Source organism: Ochotona princeps, chromosome 10 (assembly GCF_030435755.1).
Source record: "Ochotona princeps isolate mOchPri1 chromosome 10, mOchPri1.hap1, whole genome shotgun sequence".
NCBI lineage: Eukaryota > Metazoa > Chordata > Mammalia > Lagomorpha > Ochotonidae > Ochotona > Ochotona princeps.
Genome location: NC_080841.1, coordinates 69,528,658 through 69,539,074, shown reverse-complemented (window position 1 = coordinate 69,539,074; position 10,417 = coordinate 69,528,658). Strand labels below are relative to the sequence as shown.

At 40.9% G+C, this 10,417-nt stretch overlaps 1 long non-coding RNA gene across 1 annotated transcript; it reads right to left on the bottom strand.

Annotated features, from left to right (window-relative positions):
• Window positions 1-1,074: 1,074 nt before the first annotated feature.
• Window positions 1,075-6,257, bottom strand: LOC131481283 (uncharacterized). The gene is made up of 3 exons (XR_009246214.1): window positions 6,138-6,257; window positions 5,763-5,895; window positions 1,075-1,160 (listed from the first exon to the last, which is right to left on the bottom strand). It is a non-coding gene; the product is annotated as an uncharacterized LOC131481283 (long non-coding RNA).
• Window positions 6,258-10,417: the final 4,160 nt, after the last annotated feature.

The following is a 10,417-nucleotide window of genomic DNA, read 5'->3' as shown; positions in this document are numbered from 1 at the left end:
CTGCTCACAGTGTGATAAGACAGACAGGATTTAGGAGTGCACCTGCTCTTTTCCTCTAGGTGCATTTCAAGGGAAGCAGCTGTCCTGTAGCTATCTTGTGTATGAAGTGGTTCATTCTATCTTCCTGGAACAAAACATTCAAAGCACCTTTCACTTCCTGTCCTAACGATTTTTTAAAATTCTAAGCAGTAAACTCTAATGTTGGCAGAACCACAAGGAGAAACAAACAAACAAACGGAGCATGGTCATGTGCATATCATGGTGTTTTGGGCAACAGTGGACCCAATAGGAGTACTTGATTCTAGCTAATGATTCCAGCTTCCTCCTAACACGGGTCCTGGTAGGCAGCATATGTAGGTTCAAGTGGTTGGATCCCTGTCATTCACAGAGGAAACCTGAGTTAGTTCCCAGCTTCTAGCTTCAACTTGGTCCAGGCACATCATTATGGGCATTTGAAAAGGCAAGGTGCAAATCAGTAAATGGGTGCTGTGTCTGTGTCTGTGTGTGTGTGTGTGTGTGTGTGCGCACATGTATGTGTTCAGTTGCTTGGCTCTCAATTTTAACAAGAAAGTTAAAAATAAAGTTTAACATGCTTGCAATGTAAAACTTTTACAGAAAACTAAAGTTAACCAATCAACGGAGAAAGAAAATGTTTAATGAATGTAATGTCAGTTAAACAGGCAGTATCTATAAAGTCTGTGGTAATACAACATAACTGTGTCATAAGCCTCCATAATCACTAAGTCACTAGAGCAATCATCCTGCCAGCTCCATTCCAGGAAAGTGCCCTTTAGAATGGAGCCACCTTTTATCTACCATTTCTCCTATTTGCACTGTCTCTTTTCTATATTTAGACACACAAATATCGTTCATTGTGTTACAATTGCCCATAGGATTCAGTGCAGCCACATGCTTTGCAGCCCAACACAGCTTACATCCTCACAGTGCCAGCTACCTTAACCCTATTTGTGCTTGCATATTCTGCAGTGCCCACACAGTCAAGAAATCACCTAACCATGCAATGCTCAGAACATCTCTCTGTCCATTCCGCAACTCATGAGTATACTGCCCTTTCTCTTTCAAAACTTACCACACATCTGCTAGGTTCTTTGACATTTACAAAGGGAGCATATTCCTGAATGATGAAATTCAAGAGTGTCCTAGTGATAAATAGAAGATGCATTAGTAGTCATCAGAATACAATCTCAAACATGCAGTTATCTAAAATCAACCTGGACATTTATGAATTCACTAGATCATGTTTAAAATGTAAAAATATTGATAATATTATTTTCCTTCCAAAATAGCTAAGGAAAATATTAATTTTCAAAACTAGTAAAAAATGGAAATGTGTCTAATATTAAGTTAGATTCCACCTTATTACACTACAGAATGAGATGAGTTCAATACACATCCGTTGAGTACTGACCATGTCTCCTATACATCAAACCCTGGGCAAGTACCATAGAAAAGAATAAGATCCTAATCTGAACCTCAATAGGCACATAATAATATTAGGGGAGAAAAGTCTACAAATAAATCATGTCATTAGGGATCATGGAAACATATTTTAAAAATAGCAGAGCACAGAATTATTTCTATATGTAGGGTCATTTTCGGGGTTCATAAATGACATTAGCAAATGTTTGAAGTCAAAATATATTTTTTTAAAGATTTATTTATTTTATTACAAAGTCAGATATACAGAGAGGAGGAGAGACAGAGAGGAAGATCTTCCGTCCGATGTTTCACTCCCCAAGTGAGCCCCAACGGGCCGGTGCACGCTGATCCGATGCCGGGAACCAGGAACCTCTTCCAGGTCTCCCACGTGGGTGCAGGGTCCCAATGCTTTGGGCCGTCCTCGACTGCTTTCCCAGGCCACAAGCAGGGAACTAGATCACAATGGCACATCTAGGATTTGAACCAGTACCTAATAGATGCTGGCCTCACCCAGGTCTCCCACGTGGATGCAGGAGCTCGAAGACTAGCCATATCTTTTACTGCTTTTCTAGGTCCATTGGCAGGGAGCTGGATCATAAGTGGAGTAGCCGGTTCTCCCACAAACAGAGTATTAGCTTGTTATGCCACCATGCCAGCCTCTGAAGTTAAAGTGCACATCCATCATGTTTTTTATTCCTTGTTTTAACCAAGTATTCCACCTAGTTGGGTAACTGATAGTGGTGTTACATTGAACAACAGAGAATTTGGAAAAATTAATGGATTGTAGAAATGAGTTAGAAATTATTAAAATCCAGTCAAAATGATAGGAATAGTTTGCCTAAATTATCTAGTAGATAAATAGTTACATATACACACTACACATGCCACAAGAGAATAATGCCATGTTATCCAGAAGGGACATGTTAGAAATCAAGTACTGAAAAATACATCAAATGCCAGTGAAACGTAACTGAACTATGACCACTAGATGCAAGATTCAGTGGCACAGCAGGAACCCAGGAAGCAAACAGGCAGAAATAAAGCGCAGTAAAGGATCCATATTCCAAACCTTCTAGTTTATCTAAGAGAATGTTTCTTGTCCATTGCCAGAGACTTTTAAAGATGGTATCATCTTAATAACTGGCAACAGAAGTCCTCTCAGAGCAGCAAACAGTTCTCTGGTACACAAACACACACACACACCCCTTGCTAACTCTGTTTAAGGAAGACAGAATTCTGGGAGCACAGTTGCAGGCACACAGATGCCAGAGAACTCCTTCTCCATCTTCTCCACCAGAATCTACATGGCAGGCTCAGAAAGAACTCAGCACAAACTTGAGCTATTGTTGGGTTTGGTTCTGTTCAAGGGGCCCAGCTTCCCACCCAGAAACAGGTCCTACATCTATTTTGAGTTGGTTTTTATAAATGATGAGACATTGGAGAAGTGTGTCTATTTTCATTTCATTTGTCTGCACATGGGTGTACAGTTTTTCCAGAACTATTTACTAAAATATATCTTCTTTGGGGCTACTAAAAACATTTCTTTTTTCAGGGCCAGTGTGATGGCAGAGCATTCTAATCCACCAACACCCCATGTGGACACCCAGTTCCTGTCCTGGCTGTTCCACTTTTGATCCAGTTCCCTGCTTACAACCTGGGAAAGAAAGCAGTGGTGGATGACCCAAGTCCTTGGGCCTCTGCTCCTGACTTCAGACTGCCCCAGCTCCAGCCATTGCAGCCATTTTGGGAGTGAACCACCAAACAGAAAATCTTTCTCTGTCTCTCCTCCTTTCTCTGTATCTCTGTCATTCCAACAAAAATAAATACACCTTTTAAAAAAAATCCCTCTTAGCATTTTTGTTAAATATCAATCAGTTACAGATGTGAAAGTTTACATCAAGGCTCTCTGTCTGTATTTTTTTTTTTTTAGTTTTCTTTTTTTTTTCCCTTTTTTTAAAATTTATTATTTTGCTTCATTAATTACATTGTATTATGTGCCACAGTTACATAGGTACTTGGGTTCTCCCCACTCCTCCCCAAACCCTCCCACCATGGTGGATTCCTCCACCTTGTTGCATAACCACAGCTCAAGTTCAGTTGAGATTCCCCCATTGCAAGCGTATACCAAACATAGAGTCCAGCATCTTATTGTCCAGTCAAGTTCAACAGCTTCTTAGGTATACCCTCTCTGGTCTGAAGACAGAGCCAGCAGAGTATCATCCCAGTCAATTGAAAGCTTTAATGCTTATACTATCCTAGGTTGCTTTGTGGGCTTTTTGAAATGAATAGATTATTGTCAATAATTATACAGCAATGAATTTAATAACCTAGAATGAACAAATTGCTGGACACATACTCCTTGCAAAAATTGAATCATGAGGCAATAGAATAAGAGACTAATAACAAGTAGTGAGATTGAATTATTATTTATAACTTCTCATTTAAAAAAGGGGTGCTAAGACCAGATGACTACACTGCTGAATTCTAAGAAATATTTAAAGAAGAATTAACCCCAATTTTTTTTAAATATAAGAGGAGAGGACATATTCTTTGAATTCCATTACCAGCATTATTTTGATATCAAAATCAGACAAAGATTGAAAAAAAAGCTGTAGGCCAATATCATTATAAACATAAATGCAAAAATATTAGCAAGAAAATATTAGCAAATCAAATCCAACAGCACACATTGCATACATATATGAAATATCATAAGGAAGGCCATTAATATGTACAACTATTGTTAATTTAAGGAAGTAAAAACAGGGCTGGCTTTAAAATCTTATTTTGCTGGAGCTGGCATTATGGCATAGAGAGTAAGCTGTCACCTGCAGAGCTGGCATCCCATGTGGATGCTGGTTCATGTTCAGGCTACTCTACTTCGGATCCAGTTCCCTGGTGATACAGCCTAGGCAAACTGAGGAAGAGGCCCAACTGCCTGGGCCCCTGTACCCATGTGCACCACCAGAAGAAGCTCCTGGCTCCTGCCTTTGGACCTGCTAAGCTCTGATCATGGTGGCCATTTGGGGAGTGAACCAGAAGATGAAGATCTCATCTACCCCCGCCTCTGCTTTTCAAATAAATACATAAAATTTTAAACAAAAAGAAAGTTAAAATAATTAAACTATCCTAGAAATCATATACATACATAAAATCATTGTGTGTATACATCATTATTATATAAATGCACGCTATTTCTCCTTTATTAGAAATCCAAGAAGTAAACATTTAGAATATGTTGATATTTATAAAATATAAATAAAATCAAGAAGAAATAAATAAAATGATGTTTTGAAAGTTTATGAAAATCAAATTGCAAGTTAAATCTATTTCAGTGAAAAACTTTCTGAAACCAAAATCAAAATCCACTTAAAAAAGGAATCTCATCATTTGCACCAACACAGATGAATCTGGAAAACATAATGCTAAGTGAAATTAAGCCAGAAACAGAAACAAAAATCACCCCTCATTTCAGGCAGATGCAGAATCTAAAAGAGCTGCATTTCTAAAAATAGAAAGTGGGACAGCGGTTCATGTCTGTTGGTGGCAGGGCTGAAAGGGACAGAAAGATGTCACACAAAGTCTGAGTTCTAGAAGCCTAGAGCACAAGCTGCAGTTCACAAAAGTGAATATTACATTTGAAATCTACTAAGAAATAAATTCTCCATTGTACACACACACACACACACACACACACACACACACGGAACCATGTGAGTTGCTCAGTATAAATAATTAGGCCAATTGTGGTCATCATTTTATAATAGGCACACATATCACAATACCACACTGCACACCTTAAATATATATGACTTTTACAGTCCACTACAGCTCAAAGAAACTGAGAAAAATACCATCTTCACAGCTTTAAGAAATGTCGTTTTCAAACCCCAGTAAATCCAGTTCACCATGGTGAGCCACAATTTCTAAGTATCCAATTCTAAACCAAGATTTTGCAGTCCACAGCACTACTACACCTTTAAAAAAAAAATTATTTGCACATAAAATTACTTTTCAATTTTGGGCATCTAGCAAACTGTTCTTGAAGATGCAATTCTGGTTAAAAAAAAAAAAAAAAAGAATCCACCCACTGAATGTATCAGAACAAATTTACAGCCCACAAAAGACCACAGGTGTTTTCTCTCTGGCTGTAAGTTCAAGTGTGGAGGGCAGTCTCCACACTTCTGCAAACAGCAATGCCCCTATCTAGCTGAAGCCTGACAGAGGCTGCTGGAGTCCACACTTCAGATTCCCCATAGTCTCATTGCCTGCGACCTTTTCCTGTACCTTACATTCAAAAAGGGAGTTAACAAATCACTTACATTGATAGATCCTTATAAATGCCTTCCATTCTGGTACTTAACAGATAATGAGTATAAGGAGCCAGCACTGTGGTATACCAGGTTGGGCCGCAGCCTGCAACCCAGATTTCCATTCAGCTCCCTGCTAGTGCATCTAGAAAAGCAACAGAAGATGGTCCAAGTTCTTGGGCCGCTGCCACCCACGTGGGCTACTTGGATAAATTCCATACTTGTGGCCATTTGGGGAGTAAAGCAGTGAACAAAGATGTATGTGAACAAAGGGTGTGCGTGTGTGCTTCAAATAAATAATAAAATCTTTTCAAAAGATTATAGACATGAGTGATACAATTAGCAAACAGAATTATCATGTCACCTGATAGGGAATGCCAGACCTACATGTCTCTAGATATCAAGGTGAAGTCCGTGTGTGGAGTGACAAGAGCTCCTCATCTGTGGGTGCTGTCCTTCCACAGACCACGTCAGGCTCGGCCACCCCCGGGCCTTTGTGTATGCCGGCTTCTCCTTGTCCATGGGCCTCACTGACCTGTCCTCTACCAACCTTGAAATCCTACCTAACCTCATGCTCCTTATCAGTTCCCACTTCCTCCATAAAGCTGAACCGATTGCCTTTTACTGACTTCCTATCTTTTTATTGTTTATATGCTCCAGGTGTTGCAAGGTGCAAGCGAGATCATGCCAGACATGTCTAAGGTTTATTAAGGAGTCTTTAAGAACCAAGCTTGGTGATGACAGGGCCCACTAGTAGTCACAAATCCTTATGGTAATCCAACCAATTAACTCCAAGAGGAACAAATGGTCATTACCCTGAAAAATATTCATTAAGCTGAAGACCTATGTCACAGCTTCCCCAGCAATATAAGCTATCCTAAGAGACATGCTACAAATAACCTGGACACACTTACAAAGCTGCAGTCACCTTTCCCTGGCGTCTCTGTCCACATTCCACCACTGCTAGGCCTGACCTCTCCTGGAACTCCTGATAGTACACACATTAGAAATACAAAGCATCTTAGCATTGCTGTCTTCATTGTCCCGCCCAAGCAGTGAACAGAGGGGAGGAATACAGACACACGGGGGCCATGGTGAGGGGATACCTGTCCTCAGAGGTACTGGGGAGGCCAAGAATCAAAGTGCCAGAGCAACAAAAGAACAAAACCAAGACAGAGAGCCCCTCCTTATCATGAGCCTTGATAGGGGTTTGTGAGAGGAGTGGTTACACAACAATGCAATACTGTCACCTCTCGAGTAATAGGTGAGAGTCGCAGGTGGGCAGGAGTAACACCTAGGTGGTGGGGGAGTGGATTAGGCCTCTGCCTGAGGTACTGGCATAACATACGGGTGTCAGTTCTAATCCTAGCTGTTCCACTTCTGATCCAGCTCCCTGCTAATGTGCCTGGGTGGGCAGTGGAGGATGGTCCAAGTTCTTGGGCCCCTACACTCAAGTAGGAAAACTGGAGGAAGCTCCAAGCTCTTGACTTGAAACCACTGTGGCCATTTGGGGAATGAACCAGAGGATGCAAACTCTCTCCATGTGTCTCCTTGCTCTGTAATTCTTTCAAATGAAAATAAGTAAATATTTCATTTTAAAGATTTATTTTATTTTTATTGGAAAGTCAGATATACAGAGAGGAGAAGGGACAGGGAGGAAGATCGTCCATCTGTATTCACTCCCCAAGCAGTTGCAATGGCCGGAGCTGTGCTGATCCGAAGCCAGGAGCCAGGAGCCCGGAGCCTCTTCAGGGTCTCCCACATGGGTGCAGGGTCACAAGGTTTTGGGCCGTCCTCAACTGCTTTCCCAGGTCACAGGAAGGGAGCTGAATGGGAAGCAGGGCCACTGGGATTAGAACTGGTGCCCAAATAGGATCCTGGCGTGTGTGAAGCAAGGACTTCAGCCACTAAGCCACCACACTGGGCCCAAAAATAAGTAAATCTTTAAAGCCAGTAGAGAAATATGGCATGCTCAATTGTTGGAAAAATTCCAATTTGCTCCACCTACGCCCAGGTGAGCTAAATATGGTTATAAAAGTACTAACAGTAATTTTCTATCTTCCTACTTTGAATCACAAAACCAGGCAAATGCTGACCAGAGTTAACCCAATATACTCTTCCTTTAAGGAGGTAGTACATAAGGCAGCCTCCTGGGAGAACAAATTCAGAGTCCATTAGAAGCCAGATGACTTCCAGAATCCATTACAAAAAACTTAGCCATTAGAGTTTAAGATCTAAATGGCATGGCCTATTTCATTCTTCTGGGAGAGTATCTGTGTGGAACTAAGTTGCAACATTTAAGTACAGCACGGACTGCACATAATGCTCCTGTCCCAATTAAGATTTTTCACTGAGGGTTGAACCTTTCTGCAAGGAAGTGGATCAGTCAATACACGAGATCACTGGTCACATGAACCAAAAGGTTTTTTAAGAGTATTCAATACTCACCTTTAAGACACATGGAAGAACTGGCACAGACTAAAGCTCCAGGGAACAGAATAAAAGCACGGAAGACCCTTTCCTGGGACATCACAGGAAATTCAATCACAGGAAAATTAAGTTCTTTTGAATTCATTTTTGCATAGGGATATGAAATTGACAAATCTGTTCATCTTCCAGCACTATCATTTGAAACTTTTCTCTCAAAAGATGTTGTTACTAAGCCTAAAATGCCCAGTATTGTGAACCAAGACATGGTTTTACAGAGACACACACACATATATACCTGTGTGTGAGTGTATATATGGCTTCATATATGCACATATAGTGATAGCATATATATTGTATTATATATATGGTTATATGTATGTATATATACAGTATTCTAACCTTTCCATGGCTGTGTAATCTGGTCCTATCATAGATAATGTTTCCAACAATATCAAGACGGTAACTAAAACTCCAATGTTGAAAAGGCAACTTTGAAAATGCTTTCACTTACACATAGTCCCTTTGTATCCACCAGTACTTATTTATGTAGATACATAAGAGTTTAGACTGCGTAAGAAGTCTGCCCCTCAGTAGTTACTTACACAGCTAAGTTTTTAACTGTGAGGTTCATGCTTGGTCTAGGCAGATCAAAAAAACGTTTTTATTCTGCATGTGCTGTTGGAAGCTATTGTTCCTCAAGAATTTGGCTCTAGAATACTCTAGCCTTAATCAATTTTCTCTGCCCACCTAGTTTTGTCATTAGACTTTGTTTGATTCCAGCCAAGCAATCTGTGAATGAAAATGGCCTCGTGAAATTGGAATTGTGTAGAGACTTAATTCCTTGGTGCTTGTTTCTTTATCCATAAATGGGCATTCAATAATATATTAGCAGTCACAAGTACAGTGTTAATTGCTACACTCTTTGACAACTTCAACTTCTTGCATGTTTCTTAATATTTAAACCTAATCTAAATAAATCATAGTGCATTATCAACCTGACTTGTAAACTACTTCACAGGTTTTTACAGGCTATTTATTCTTCAAGATAGAATAAAAAACACAAAAATGGTCTTTTAAAGACTTTATATTTTTAATAAAAAATCTTCTTTTTAAATAAATATAAAAATGTGACCAGTTACAGACCTTATCCTTTAGTGCAAGAAGCACAGTTAAGAAGAAAACACGATGTCAGAGGACTAATTACTAATTTCTTGATCTATTTCCCTACAAGAATTTTTGGGGACGAGCAATGTGACACAGCAATTTAAGCTGCTGCCTGATACATCCACATCACATCTGGGCACAGGCTCCAGTCCTGGCTGCTCCATTCTGTAACCAGCCTCTTGTTAATGCACCTAAATGGCAGCCGGTCAACACCAGAGGATCTTGGATCCTGTCACCTCTGCTGGAGCCCAAGATGGAGTTTTAGGCTCTTGTCTTTTCCCAGGCCCAGCCAGCACTGGCCATCATGGCAATTTGGAAAGTGAACCCAGCAAATGAAATTTCCCTGTTAACTGTGTCTTTCAGATAAATATCTTATCCCAAGATTAAATGTTTGATGACTAAGTCTCTTTCACTTCTGGCTTCTATATCTATCCCAGATAATTTTGTGCTCTGTGTGTGTGTGTGAATGCTTGTGTCATGGACTTCCACTAATAAGACACTGTGAGGACCAGAAGCAATAGGTAAGTATAACCAGAGAAGGTAAGGGAGCAAGGTCCTTCCACTCTGACCCCAGTCGGATCCTGCACATCCTCCATGGCACCCTCCTCCCTTTGCCCCCCAGGGCAGAGCACAAGTAGGACCACCGTGACCACAGAGCGAAACCAGAGTAGGGCTTTCAGATGCCCGCATAAGCCAGACTGACACACTACCTAGAAGGTTCTCAGAGTCCTAAAGTCAAGGGACGTGACCAGAGCGGGACTTCCAGATGCAGCTATGAGCGACTGCCTCGCTGTACCTAAAAGTTCTCTGAAGAGAGTCCACAAGTCAAGGGACATGACCAGAGCGGGGGGTACCTGAAGCTGACATGAGCTAGACTGCCTCCTCTACCTAGAAAGTTCTCAGAAGTTAAGGGACACGACCAGAGCGGGAGCCCCTGATGCTGACATGAGCCAGACTGCCTCACTCTACACAGAAGGTTCTCAGAGGAGAAAGTCCGAGGGAGCGGGCCAACGTGGCTCGTCTGTCACAGTAGCCGGCTCGAGGGTTGACTTGTTTGCAGCACAGGCACTTCC